General features: G+C 36.8%; 1 long non-coding RNA gene across 1 annotated transcript; it reads left to right on the top strand.

The window, feature by feature from the left end:
- Window positions 1-239: 239 nt before the first annotated feature.
- Window positions 240-2244, top strand: LOC139431184 (uncharacterized). The gene is made up of 5 exons (XR_011641494.1): window positions 240-329; window positions 380-961; window positions 1031-1115; window positions 1187-1480; window positions 1539-2244. It is a non-coding gene; the product is annotated as an uncharacterized lncRNA (long non-coding RNA).
- Window positions 2245-15122: the final 12878 nt, after the last annotated feature.

The following is a 15122-nucleotide window of genomic DNA, read 5'->3' as shown; positions in this document are numbered from 1 at the left end:
CTTCCATTGGAAGAAGAAGCGGAAGCGTCAAAGACTACCCTAAGTTTATAATTGGCAGCATCGTTGCGAAAGACACAATGATGCGGAATATAATAATTACTGAAATTACGAATATTAGAAGGAATTAGAGACATATAGCCTGAATGCAAATAATTCCTCATGAATTCTATGTATTTCTTGTGAAGTATATCATCTCTCAACTAACGTTTCTCCAATAATTTAAGTCGTTTCAGAGCAATATCATATGAATTTCCAAGAATAGGTTCTTTGGTTCTAAACGGGAGCGATACAATAAATCTGCCATTAATATCACGACGATAATTATTTTTGTAATGATTTTCACATTTTGCCTCTTCAATTGACATCATCTTGATTTCAGAAGTAGATTCCAATTCCCAAAAGCGTTGCATTGATAAATGTAATGAGTCATCAATTCTTGAGATACATGTTGATAAAGACGTGGATGGTAATAATTTGGATTTTCCCATCACTATCCACCCGAACACTGAATGTGCAGCCACAGGATCGTCCTGACCACCACAGACACGACTACCAGTAAACAATTGAGGTACCAATTCAGCTCCCAATAATATATCCACTTCTTCGGAAGGAGAATGATGTTCGGGATGGAATTGGAGGCGTTTAAGATAATCGTAGGAATGTATAATAGAAGATAATGAAGGTTGAGCGGAACATATTGAAGATGTAACAATAGCTCTCAGATTAAAGGATAAGTTTCGGGAATGGCAAGGTTGAATGCTGCAATTAACACTTCCTTTGTTACAGATGGACGTCATCGAGTTTAAACCCTGTATTTCTAACGAAGAATTATTTTGTCGTGGCAAACGAAGTCGTTGCAGTAGCTTGGTGGTAATAAAATTTGACGTGTTTCCAGAATCAATCAATGCACATGCCAAATGAGGTTGACCAAACTGATCATAAATATGAATAAAGGCGATGGGTAAGATAACTCGACGATTTTCTGGTTTTGAATGATTATTTATATCTAATGTTGTACCCACATGAATAGAAGGAATTGGCTGTTTAGGTCCAAAATGAAGTAATGTATTATGGCGTTGCTTGCATGAATGACAACAGTGATTTGAAACGCAATTGTTAGTGATATGACCTTTGCTTAAACAATTTCGACACAAATTGTTATCTCTTGCTATCACTAATCTTTCAGTTGGCGATTTAACATGAAATTGAGCACATCGGTAAACCTGACGTGATTCTGAGCATATAAATTAATTGTTTCTTCATGGATCGGTTTTAAAGCGACAATTTCATTAAAATAAATCGTGGCCAGGTAACGTTTATTTTGGTAACGCCGCTTTAGAGTATCGAATGCTATGGTATAATTCTCATTGGTCACTGGAATTCCCTTTACCAATTTCAAAGCTTCTCCAGTGAGTGACATTTAGCCACTGGAGATAACGTCTTGTTTTCGTGTACCAGGGTTCGGAACAAATCAAAAAACGTAGGCCAATCTTTCTGCTGACCATTGAAAGTTGGAATTGAAAGTTTATTCAATTTAGATGTGGTGATCATATGAGAGCCACCTTGAGGATTCGCCGGGGCTCGCGTGAATTTTTGTATAAGTGCCTTGATTGTAAAATAGGCACCATCGACCCGTTGCCGAATCTTATCATGATCATCAAATTCATCATCATCAATTAAACCAACGATCTGATTATGGATCGTCTTGAAGTCAGTATAAGATGTTTCTACAGATTCATCACGAACTAGAAATGCCGCTTGTTGTTTCGGATCGTCGATAATGTCTTGACCAACCTTCGTGGTTTCGATAAGGCGATTCTCAGCGACTTGACGTGGTAAAATTAATTTATTAAGTTTATCTGCCATAATGTCTCAGGGAGAAGGCAGGGGAAATAAACAAGAAAGAAACGAGATAAGAATTACAACTCCTGGAAGTAATATCAATAATAATTAGAATAAATTAAAAAGGTAATTTTTTCAGATGAGAAAATGCGGGAAAGAAAATTCCAAGGGGAACAAATTCTTAAAGAAGAATTGCGGAAAAATTTAGAAAATAAATATTCAAAGTTGTAAGGAAATTTTTAGTTCAAGAGAACAATAAGGTTGGACGGAACAAAAAAAAAATTTTGACCACGTTGTGCCAGATGGCCACGCCGAAAATTAAAGAAAACCTCTCCAAATATGAGTCATTATTACATCAATAGTTGTAGAAGGCGTTAGTTAATACAGCCGATAAAAACCAGGTTCAAAATAAAAGGTGCCGGTTTCAAATAATTTTCTTTGAAATAAAAGCAAGTTTGAAAATAAAAAAGGTGTATAATTACCTAATCTTAATTAATAAATCCTAATCTAACCCTCTTCGTTGCGACACAAATGAATTTAAGTTTCGGTAAGAACGGCAAACGTGATAATCGCTCGACAGTTGATTTTTCTCTATTAAAAGTGCGCACGAGATCGTGCGTGCTTGACAAACGTTTTACCCCATTTTTAGTGATATTTGGGTTGCATAAACAAAGCCATTTTCTTTTTGTTAAATTAATTGGCTTACTAATTCAATTCAATTGAAGTTATCAGTCTGAAAGAGAATTTAATTTTACGCAAAAATTAAATTATTTATTAAATTATTTAATTTGTTTGAGTCAATCGGTTTTCGAGTTATTTGCGTTTAAATGGTTTAATGTGATTTTTTTAAAAAATTAAAAATTGAAAATGGAAGGGGGTCAGGAATATTTTACCTGGCTTACGACTCGTTACACGAATTGTGGAATCTTAGCGATTTAGTTTCGAGTAGGGTAGAAGTATTAAAGTGTATGGAATATAAAAATTATTATGATAGCGTTATCGATGTGGTATCAACAATGCAAGGTGATATAAAATCGAATATATTGGTTGCTTCAAACGGCGTACCAAGTGAACATTTGTGCGTAACTAAAGAACTGCTCATATACGGTATGGATAAGGTATTACTGGATTTAGATTTGCACGCATTAATGAAGATGTGAAGTGAACAAAATGGAAAAAAGAGTGACGTTTTGCGAATCGAAAAATAGAGTGTACCGACGCTTGGACGTTTGCTTACAGACAATTAAGGATAAGTGACTGGGAAGAAAAGATGTTGGACGTAATTAGATTTAGGAATATGATAAGAAACGTAAATAAGTTATTACAAAAATATTTAGACGTAGATTATAGATTAAATATATATCAAGAATGTTTTAGTATTGTAGAGTAACTGAAATGTTTTTAAGTGAGTAGCAATTAATTTTTAGGATATTAATAGTTTTAAGTGTAGCTGAATAATAATAATAATAGATTTAAGTATAACTTAAGAGCAGAACTGGGTTTGTAAACTATTTAAAAGGAATAAAAGCTTAAAGCACAACAGCAGAGCTTCATTTCTAGTTTTTAACTGTGAAGAAAAGGAAGAAGGAGTGAAATTATAAAATGAATTTGTTAGAACCTAATCGTAACAGTTATCGTTTGACAAGCAAACGAATTGGTCGCGGATTTTTTAACAAGTTAATAGATAATGTAAATTAGAATTTAGTAGAGGCAGTAGTATAAACATTTAATTATCGTTTATCTTTCTTATTTGTATTCATATTCATATCATACTTATTATTCGTTATTAAAATATGATTAATTAAAATAATTAAATAATTAGTTAAAGTATAAGTGTATTTAAAAGTGTTGGTTTGAATAGTTATTTAAGCATTCGAATTTAGAGTATGAGATCACGGTAATGTCGTGAGTCAGTTCAAATATTTCTTTGTTCCTTTGTTATCGTGTATTCCGCATCTACCTGAGTGCCTTATGTAAGGGGTGATATAGTCACCTTGCCGGGAGGAAATGAATCAGTATTAATAAAGTAGTGAACGAGAGAAGATGTTGTTTTATTACGAAACTGAAAAATATAATACAGTCTCCGTTACAATAAACTTTCGATAGAACTTCATTTGCCAGGATATAACTTTTGTGGACCGGGTAGCAAGTTGGAAAAGAGATTATTGAGAGGAGATCGAGGTGTGAATCCATTAGACGAAGCTCAGATTTAAAATTTAGACACGACGCAGATAGAGCATTATATAAAGCAGCGAAAGAACGAATACGAAATAAAGAGTCTACTCTTGGAGAAAAAGTGGCATCGTCCGTAATAGAACACTTTAACGTATATAGTTGCCTCATCTCCTTTTTTGGCATTACGTACACTTCAAGAACTTGCGAACCTTTACGCCGATGACAGTCCAAGAGCGGCCGAAGTTCTCAAAAATAATGTTTATATTGATGATATTGTAACCGGAGCTCAATCTGTCAAGAAGCATTACATCTACAACAAGAATTGATTGTTTTATTAAAGAAAGGAGAAATTGAGCTACGAACATGAGCGAGTAATTGTGTCAATCTCTTACAAGTTGTCTCAAAAACTAATTTACAGAAGCCGATATCAATGGATTCTGGTGAACTAAATTATGTCAAAGTATTGGGTCTTCATTGGGATCCTACTACCGTCATAATTCCTGTACTAAACGTTCGATACTGTCAGAAATTGCTCAGATTTACGATCCGCTTGGTTTTCTGGCGCATTTAAAGCAAAAACAATCATGCAAAATCTCTGGCAGTGTAATCTTTCTTGGGATGAAAATCCTCCCACATCAATTTCTGATACGTGGAAATTATTCAAAGAAGGCCTAGCTGCTTTATCTACTTGGACTTTGCCCCGTTTAATGGTTCCGATAGACACCAAGTCGATCCAACTCCATCTATTCTGTGATGCCTCTCAACTTGAGTATTGCGCTGTCGCATACTTACGATATCAAACTTCTACTCATATTCAAACTTCTTTCGTCTGTGCAAAAGCACGTGTTGTTCCTTTGAAAACTATTTCGATTCCTAGACTAGAACTGTGTGGTGCAGTTCTCCTTACTGATTTATTTCAGACCATAAAAGAAGCGTTATCCCCAAACATCACTTTCGATTCGATTTTCGCCTGGTCTGATTCTCAGGTCACTTTAACCTGGATTTCTTCGGTACCTAACCGATGGAAAATCCATGTTGCAAACCGTGTAACTCAGATTCAGAATATCTTACCTTCTAAATGTTGGAGACACGTTTCATCCTCTAACAATCCCGCTAATTGCGCATCTCGAGGTCTTCTTCCCGACCAATTAATTACATCTTAATTGTGGTGGAAGGGTATTTCGTGGCTTACCGATTGTCCAGAATATTTGCCCTCAACTCACGAATTCATACCCGAACCATGTGACACCTTAATTACAACAACAAAAAAATATATGTAATACCAACACATTTACAACACCAAACACAATACGGTCCTCGCCTAGCTCAATTGGAGATTGGGTCGGGTATAATTTCTCTAAGGCGCCACACAATTGCTCCCGTATTGTCCACGAACTGTGACGTGAAGTTGGTAAAGTGAGTGTTGTAAACAAATGCCAAAAACAACAAATACAACAACAACAAAAATAAGTCAACGATTTGAGTTGCAATAATTAGGTTAAAAAGTGAATAACCTAGTGAACTATGGTAGAACCTATGAACCTATGCGAACGGTGTAATCGTGTGGTGGGAGGAGATCGGGCGTCCAGTGCTTGGTCTGCTGCCTTTGGTTCCACACAAAATGCATTGATCCGGAGGAGACGTTGGAGTCTGCAGATGCGTGGACATGTCATGATTCAAGATCAAGAGAACGAGGCGCTATTTCTCGCAAATCATGTGGGTCTACTTCGGCGACGCCGTCCTGTCCTGCTATTACCTTCGAATCCGTCTACGAGTTGGTTAAAGAGATGCGATCCGAGTTGCGTTGTAAAAAGAGCTAACTTCTTCATTCAGTCGACTTCGGTAGCGGCCGTATATCAGATTTTGAACAATTTGTGAAAGAGTTAAGGGATAAAATAAAAATTATTGATAAATTAACAGCCGAAAACTTACAACTGCGTGACCGGGTGTCTGATCTTACAGCTCAAGTTGATGATATGGAACAATATTCCCGCCGGAACAATTTAGAGATCCAGGGTGTTCCTGAAAAGAATAACGAAAATTTGTTGGATGCCGTTGCTGCTCATGTGGGGTATGATATTTCGCGTGTGGATGTAGACGCCATTTATCGTGTTCCTCATATCAACCGTGACAATTCAAAGCCAAGGTCCATCGTAGTTCCTCGCAACCTGCATCCAGAAGAGAAAATCCTTGCCCACGGGCTCATCACCGGGCACGAAGATTGATGGCGTCGGTGAAAGATGCTTTGTGAACGAACCCTTACTATGATTGGTAAAGAAAAAAATTACAAAGACGTCCGCGCGCGTCTAGGTCAGATGGACTTGGCCCTTAGACCAATGGATTATTACGTGACAAAAATGAAAGAGGCATTTTAAAGACAAGCTATCGCAGAACAGGAAGCTAAACATAAGTGGTATAATTTCCTCAATGGAAACAATTCCACCGTAAACAGGTGGTTTCCACCATACCAAGGAAATTCAGAAGGACGAGAATTTTATGAAAAATTACAAATATATATGGACCCGTGATTGTAAAATTTTTGTACGACAGACCCTCTGTGTTCCCTTCTGATTCAGATAGGGAACGAGAGGAATATTTCGCGTATGTAAACTATTAGGTCAATTTGTTGTAATTTATTAAATGCCATTTATTTTCTTTTTATTATCAGAATGTGCGCAGTACTCATTAAATGTCGACTTTGATGTGATCTGCTTTGCGGAAAATCTGCACCCCGGAATTTCTTCAGCTGACATTCTGCCTGACTCGTATGTTGTTATAAATAACTACTACATAAATAAATACTACATAACACTACTAAATAAATGTCCATCACGTTGTTACTTTTTAATTAGCAACAAAGACCAATGGATCATTACGTGACAAAAATGAAAGAGGCATTTTAAAGACAAGCTATCGCAGAACAGGAAGCTAAACGTAAGTGGTATAATTTTCTCAATGGAAACAGTTCCACCGTAATCGGGTGGTCAAAAGCCATACCAAGAAGATTCTTGTACTTATTCTCTTTGAAATTCAGAAGGACGAGAATTTTATGAAAGTCATTCGTTGAAAGATTCTACAGGTAAAGTTTCATGTCCGGTTTTGAGAGCGTTGAAGTGTCCGTATTGTTATGCAGACAGTGATTGTGCTCATACTAGAAAGTATTGCCCAATGTATGAATTGTAATTGTTTAATTTCCGAAGTTATTCATATTCTCTTATTGAATATTCCAGTATTTTTATAAAAGGTAACATTGCGTTTTTTATTTCTATTTCTAAATAAAGTTTTGTGTTTAATTTTTTGATCATTTTAAAATTTGTTTGATAGGATAAGAATAGGGGGCGTGACAGTCGCCCTGTCTCCATCATCAGCCTCAGCGGCAACTAGCACCAAGAGCGTGAAGAGAGCGCCAGGTGTGAAACCCGGCCGAGGAAGGATTTCCGCACGTGTCGGGGGATAGACCCAGCGCTTGCTTACTTATCAGGAACAACATTAATGCATTTTTAATCTCAGAGCATAGCGACCGCGATTGTGTGACTGCGGTTCTGACAATCCGAGGTGAGAAGGGCTGGACAGAAGTTGTCATCTGCTCAACATACTTCCCCGGAACGGATAATGTTCTTCCACCAGCCGCTGTGCGAGACATAATTGCCTACAGCCGAAGGAATAACCTACAAGTGGTTGTTGGATGCGACGCCAATGCTCACCACGCAATGTGGGCTAGCACCAACACAAATGAAAGAGACTCGGATCACTTCTATTTAATAAGAAACAGATTCGATATCAAAGACCAAAGTGGTGTTTACAGGATTAAATATGGAGATTGTGATAAAATAAACGTTGGACAGACTGGGCGAACTTTACATACACGTTTCGAAGAACACTTAACTAAAGATTCTTCAGCTATATACAAACACATAAGCACCTCTAAACACAAATAGATTTCAGTTGTGTCTCTTTACTGAAAAAGTCGAAAAATCAAAAGAGCTAGATCTATATGAAGAATACTATATTCACACTCAAAATAAATCCCTTCTGCTCAACGATATTACTGAGCTTAATAATAACAGGTTTTTTATGAAATTTTTATAATCCTTCCAGCGTCCTCTAGTTTCTAACTTTGATAATACTTTGTAATACGATAAAAATCTACTAATTAGATTTTAAGACCTTTAATTTTAGAAAATATTTTCTTAATTTTTGACATGGGTTTATTTACCACATCCTGTCGTATTAAAGGAAGAAAGTCAAACAACGAAGTTGCGGGTGGTATTTGACAGATCCTGTCAATTCGAAATTACCAGATTTAGAATACACAAGTATGTTTTGACGGGACATATTGCGCAGATGTATCGCCAGATAATAGTAGCAGAATTTGATAGAAAATAGCAAAAAATACTATGGAGAAATCATTCCGATGAAGAATAGCAATCTTATGAAATGAATAGAGTAACATTTGGAATGTCATCGACACCATTTGAAAACAAATTTCCGGCTGAATCATTAAACTAAAAGCGGTAAAATAAAACGTAACAACAATCCTAGAGTCAGAAGGTTTTACTTTAAGCAAGTTCAATAGCAATCATCCAGAATTGAGAAATAAAGTTTCAAATCAAATCCAACAATTATGTCCGAAGAAATTTTCAAAACGTTAGGAATTCAATGGAATACAAACACTGACAAGCTGACATATACCCGTGCAGAATTGAAACAAACAATTTTAGGACAAATAGCAAAGTTATTCGATCCATTAGGTCTTATATCTTCAATCATAGTTATTGCAAAAATCATATTTCAAGAGCTACAGTTACATCAAACGGATATACAGATTCAACGAATCGAGTTACATACTTTTACATATGCCTCACATATACAGAGACAGATATCAACTTACTAGCTGCAAAATCAAAGGTTGCACCATTGTAACAAACCGCCCTGTATATTAAATGGCGTTTTGTATAATTATTTTGCTTAAGTCAGCTTTATCGCGTGAGGCGTTGATGCGCCACCGAGTTGGACTCGGGGAGTCGAGTACCAACTACCAAGGTAGATAGAAGCTACAGTCTTCCCCTTGAGTTCGCTCCATTTCATTTTATTTTTAATTTAAATTCTCAATACTAAATTCGGAAAGGCTTCTAAATACGCTGGTGGTTTGTGCTGGGTAATTTGCTAGAGAAATCGAATCCTCAGATCGAAATTGTGCCTTGAAGCCAGTTCCTGAAGCGTCCGAATCCTGGTGGAAGAGCGTCGTCGTGGCGTAGAATAAGTAAGCATAATTAATTACTATTGTTCTTGAAACTCATAATCATCGCTAGTATTTGTAGCCATAATTAACGTTCCGTTATCCAAAATTTGTTCAATTAGTTTTTTTTTCTTCTTTAATATTTAAACTTATTTTTTTTTGGTTGATTTATTTTTCTATTTTTTTTATATTTTAATTTCCTTAATTTAATATATTAATATTTTTTTATATAAATTCTTGTTTCGTATTATTTCAATTTCAACACAAGGGCTACGATCCTCCCTCCTTTTACTCATTAACTTCTTAAACCGTTCGGCCAAGTACGTAACTTGCCTGGTGGCAGCATCTTAACCTTCCGATAGTCGCGCGCGGACTCTCACTCCGCAGGAAAACATTTTTGCTGTTTACTTCAAAACCTGCCGCAAGAGCGTCTAGCGCCACTAAGTATCTTTCGATCACAGCGTCCTCGATAACTAGTACTCGTCTAACTGTTAAAGTGTGTAGTTGTTGTTGTCATTTTTGCGTACGCGGATTGTGAGTCCGCAAGCGAGCGTTTATGTTATTATATTTTATTACGATATTCCTCATTTCAAAAATAATAAAGGTAAGTTTTAGAGATTATTTTGACTTTTGTGTGTATCTAATTCAGATATTCAACATATTTACAGATGCCTTGTCCCTGGGAACAAGAACAAACACGTTTGAACAAGCTTATGACTGAATGTTTGGAAGAGGAGAAAGAAGAATCGGATGTCGAGTTTGACGACCAAGAAGAATCTGGGGAAGAGGATAACTTAGAAAGACAGGATTTAGATACTGACACAGAACAGGAAATTTCGGATTCAGAAGATGATTTTTCAGAAAGACAACCTACATTTGTTGGCAAAGATAAAGTAACAGTATGGAAGAAGCATGTCCCAAATAAAAGTGTAAAAACAAAGCCAAGTAATATAATTAAACAACTACCAGGTGTAAAGAGAATCGCAAAAGATTTGAAAAGAGAAATTGATATTTGGAAGTATTTTTTTTCAAAGCAAGTTCTAAATTTGATTGTTCATTACACAAATCAGCATATTCAATCATTTAGGGCAAACTACCAGCGAGAACGGGACGCGAAAGATACCGACCTTATAGAAATTGAAGCACTTTTTGGATTGTCATATTTGGCCGGGGTTCTGAAATCAAATCGTCTAAATATTGACGAATTATGGAGTCAAAATGGTACAGGTGTAGAACTATTTAGGCTGACCATGTCTCAGTGTAGATTTAGATTTCTTTTAGTTCATATACGATTCGATAATTTAACAACTAGAGATGAAAGAAAGCAAACTGACAAACTAGCACCTATCAGAGAAGTGTTTGAGCTTGTTGTCAATAATTTTAAAACAGCCTACACACCATTTCAGTTTGTGACTATTGACGAAAAGTTAGAGGCTTTCCGGGGGCGAGGTAATTTTAGACAATACATCCCCAGTAAACCCAATAAGTATGGAATCAAGATATTTGCTATGGCAGATGCAAAGTCATTCTACACTTCTAACATGGAGGTATATGTAGGCACACAACCTAGTGGACAATTTGAGGCTAGCAATTCACCAACTGCAGTAGTGCAAAGACTATGTGAACCTATAAAAGGTACCAGTCGTAATGTAACAGTTGACAACTGGTTCACATCCATGAACCTACTTACTTCCCTTGATACAGATTTTAAACTGACTCTATTAGGTACTATCAGAAAAAATAAAAAAGAGTTACCTATAGAGTTTTCTCGTCCATTGGGTCGCCCAATTTCGTCAAGTATGTTTGCTTTCAGGAAAAATTGTACTTTAGTGTCTTATATACCGAAAAAAAACAAAAATGTGTTGCTTCTGTCGAGCATGCATCATGATGATGAAATAGATAGTGACACAAAGAAACCAGATATGATAATGGACTATAATATGAGTAAAGGTGGTGTCGACTGTGTAGATAAATTATGCGCGGCGTATAATTGTGCGCGTAACACGAAAAGATGGCCCATGGTAATATTTTACTCGTTACTAAACGTAGCTGGTATAAACTCATTCGTGATTTTTTCTATCAATAACTCTTCAAATCAACGAAGAAGAACCTTTTTACGAGCTTTAGCATTTCAGTTAGTGGAAGGCCATAATCGTCGACGAGTGACTCAATCTATTCCTAGGGTTATGCAACAAAGAATCAGACAAATGTTCGGTTTGGAAGCGCTTATTCCTGAGCCACCGCAGGAAGGTCAGCGGGGAAGATGTTCGTATTGTGATCGAAAAAAAAATAGGCCTACACGTTTTTCTTGCGTAGAGTGTCATAAATATATATGTTTAGAACATTCTCTCATGATATGTCATCCGTGTCATCAAGAATAAGAATTAACGTGGTTCACATTGGTCTAAATTTAACAGAATTGTATTTTCTTTATGGAATGCTCCCATTTTTGCAATATAAAACGAATGTAGTTTATGAATAAATGCTTCTTTTTTCTAATTACTTAGGTTTTTTTATTTATTTTTAGTTGGGCATGTCAAAAAAAAAAAAGTTATGCTTGCGGACTGAGAGTCCGCGCGCGAACGTTCCATCTCAATAAAAGGAGCGAGCACCGGAAGGTTAAAAATCTTCTATAATTTTTTCTCTTTTTCTGCAAGTACACGCTACCGTACTTCTAACTTTTCCCGTCCGCATAACGTTGGTGGCGGGTGCCCCTTTCTTCCTCTAATATTACATTGGTGGCGGTGGTGTTCTTCCCCATCTAGATTACACCATTAAAAACAATTACAGTTCCCAGATTGGAATTGTGTGCTGCAGTAGATGGAGCTCATCTTGCTAAGAAATTCAAATCCATTCTACAACTACGGATAAATGAAGAATATTTTTGGACATACTCACAAATTGCACTATCGTGGATTAATTCAAAGCCAAACAAATATAAGACATTTGTTGCTAACAGAATTACCGAAATTCAGTCTACAAGCGACCCAGTTACATGGTTCCACGTGAAGTCACAATATAATCCTGCAGATTTGGTATCAAGAAACTTCTTTCGCTACGTTAACTAATTGCCGAGTATTTTTGGCCGATTTTCTTCGCTCTTAGCTTACATAGTATTCGTATAGACTTTCTGAGTGTTCTGAAGTGGTCGATTTGTTAATTAATAACCATTAATTTACCCATAAATTAATACATTTTTAATTCCATTATTTTCGTTTCGCAAAAAGTGATCATGTCGATATGCGGACGGTGTAATCGTGTGGTGGGGAGGAGATCGGGCGTCCAGTGCTTGGTGTGCTGCCTTTGGTTCCACACCAAATGCATTGATCCGGAGGAGACGTTGGAGTCTGTAGATGCGTGGACATGTCATGATTGCAGATCAAGAGAACGAGGCGCTATTTCTCGCAAATCATGTGGGTCTACTTCGGCGACTCCGTCCTGTCCTACTATTACCTTCGAATCCGTCTACGAGATGGTTAAAGAGATGCGATCCGAGTTGCGTTATAAAAAGAGCTAACTTCTTCATTCAGTCGACTTTTGTAGCGCCCGTATATCAGATTTTGAACAAGTTATTGAAAGAGCTAAAGAATAAAGTAAAAATTATTGATAAATTAACAGCCGAAAACTTACAACTGCGTGACCGGGTGTCTGATCTTACAGCTCAAGTTGATGATATGGAACAATATTCCCGCCGGAACAATTTAGAGATCCAGGGTGTTCCTGAAAAGAATAACGAAAATTTGTTGGATGCCGTTGCTGCTCATGTGGGGTATGATATTTCGCGTGTGGATGTAGACGCCATTTATCGTGTTCCTCATATCAACCGTGACAATTCAAATCCAAGGTCCATCGCAGTTCCTCGCAGCCTGCATCCAGAAGAGAAAATCCTTGCCCACGGGCTCATCACCGGGCACGAAGATTGATGGCGTCGGTGAAAGATGCTTTGTGAACGAACCCTTACTATGATTGGTAAAGAAAAAAATTACAAAGACGTCCGCGCGCGTCTAGGTCAGATGGACTTGGCCCTTAGACCAATGGATTATTACGTGACAAAAATGAAAGAGGCATTTTAAAGACAAGCTATCGCAGAACAGGAAGCTAAACATAAGTGGTATAATTTCCTCAATGGAAACAATTCCACCGTAAACAGGTGGTTTCCACCATACCAAGGAAATTCAGAAGGACGAGAATTTTATGAAAAATTACAAATATATATGGACCCGCGATTGTAAAATTTTTGTACGACAGACCCTCTGTGTTCCCTTCTGATTCAGATAGGGAACGAGAGGAATATTTCGCGTATGTAAACTATTAGGTCAATTTGTTGTAATTTATTAAATGCCATTTATTTTCTTTTTATTATCAGAATGTGCGCAGTACTCATTAAATGTCGACTTTGATGTGATCTGCTTAGCGGAAAATCTGCACCCCGGAATTTCTTCAGCTGATATTCTGCCTGACTCGTATGTTGTTATAAATAACTACTACATAAATAAATACTACATAACACTACTAAATAAATGTCCATCACGTTGTTACTTTTTAATTAGCAACAAAGACCAATGGATCATTACGTGACAAAAATGAAAGAGGCATTTTAAAGACAAGCTATCGCAGAACAGGAAGCTAAACATAAGTGGTATAATTTTCTCAATGGAAACAGTTCCACCGTAATCGGGTGGTCAAAAGCCATATCAAGAAGATTCTTGTACTTATTCTCTTTGAAATTCAGAAGGACGAGAATTTTATGAAAGTCATTCGTTGAAAGATTCTACAGGTAAAGTTTCATGTCCGGTTTTGAGAGCGTTGAAGTGTCCGTATTGTTATGCAGACAGTGATTGTGCTCATACTAGAAAGTATTGCCCAATGTATGAATTGTAATTGTTTAATTTCCGAAGTTATTCATATTCTCTTATTGAATATTCCAGTATTTTTATAAAAGGTAACATTGCGTTTTTTATTTCTATCTCTAAATAAAGTTTTGTGTTTAATTTTTTGATCATTTTAAAATTTGTTTGATAGGATAAGAATAGGGGGCGTGACAGTCGCCCTGTCTCCATCATCAGCCTCAGCGACAACTAGCACCAAGAGCGTGAAGAGAGCGCCAGGTGTGAAACCCGGCCGAGGAAGGATTTCCGCACGTGTCGGGGGATAGACCCAGCGCTTGCTTACTTATCAGGAACAACATTAATGCATTTTTAATCTCAGAGCATAGCGACCGCGATTGTGTGGCTGCGGTTCTGACAATCCGAGATGAGAAGGGCTGGACAGAAGTTGTCATCTGCTCAACATACTTCCCCGGAACGGATAATGTTCTTCCACCAGCCGCTGTGCGAGACATAATTGCCTACAGCCGAAGGAATAACCTACAAGTGGTTGTTGGATGCGACGCCAATGCTCACCACGCAATGTGGGCCAGCACCAACACAAATGAAAGAGACTCGGATCACTTCTATTTAATAAGAAACAGATTCGATATCAAAGACCAAAGTGGTGTTTGCAGGATTAAATATGGAGATTGTGATAAAATAAACGTTGGACAGACTGGGCGAACTTTACATACACGTTTCGAAGAACACTTAACTAAAGATTCTTCAGCTATATACAAACACATAAGCACCTCTAAACACAAATAGATTTCAGTTGTGTCTCTTTACTGAAAAAGTCGAAAAATCAAAAGAGCTAGATCTATATGAAGAATACTATATTCACACTCAAAATAAATCCCTTCTGCTCAACGATATTACTGAGCTTAATAATAACAGGTTTTTTATGAAATTTTTATAATCCTTCCAGCGTCCTCTAGTTTCTAACTTTGATAATACTTTGTAATACGATAAAAGTCTACTAATTAGATTTTAAGACC

Source organism: Onthophagus taurus, chromosome 8 (genome assembly GCF_036711975.1).
Source record: "Onthophagus taurus isolate NC chromosome 8, IU_Otau_3.0, whole genome shotgun sequence".
Taxonomy (NCBI): Eukaryota; Metazoa; Arthropoda; class Insecta; order Coleoptera; family Scarabaeidae; genus Onthophagus; species Onthophagus taurus.
This window is presented reverse-complemented; position numbering and strand designations above follow the sequence as displayed.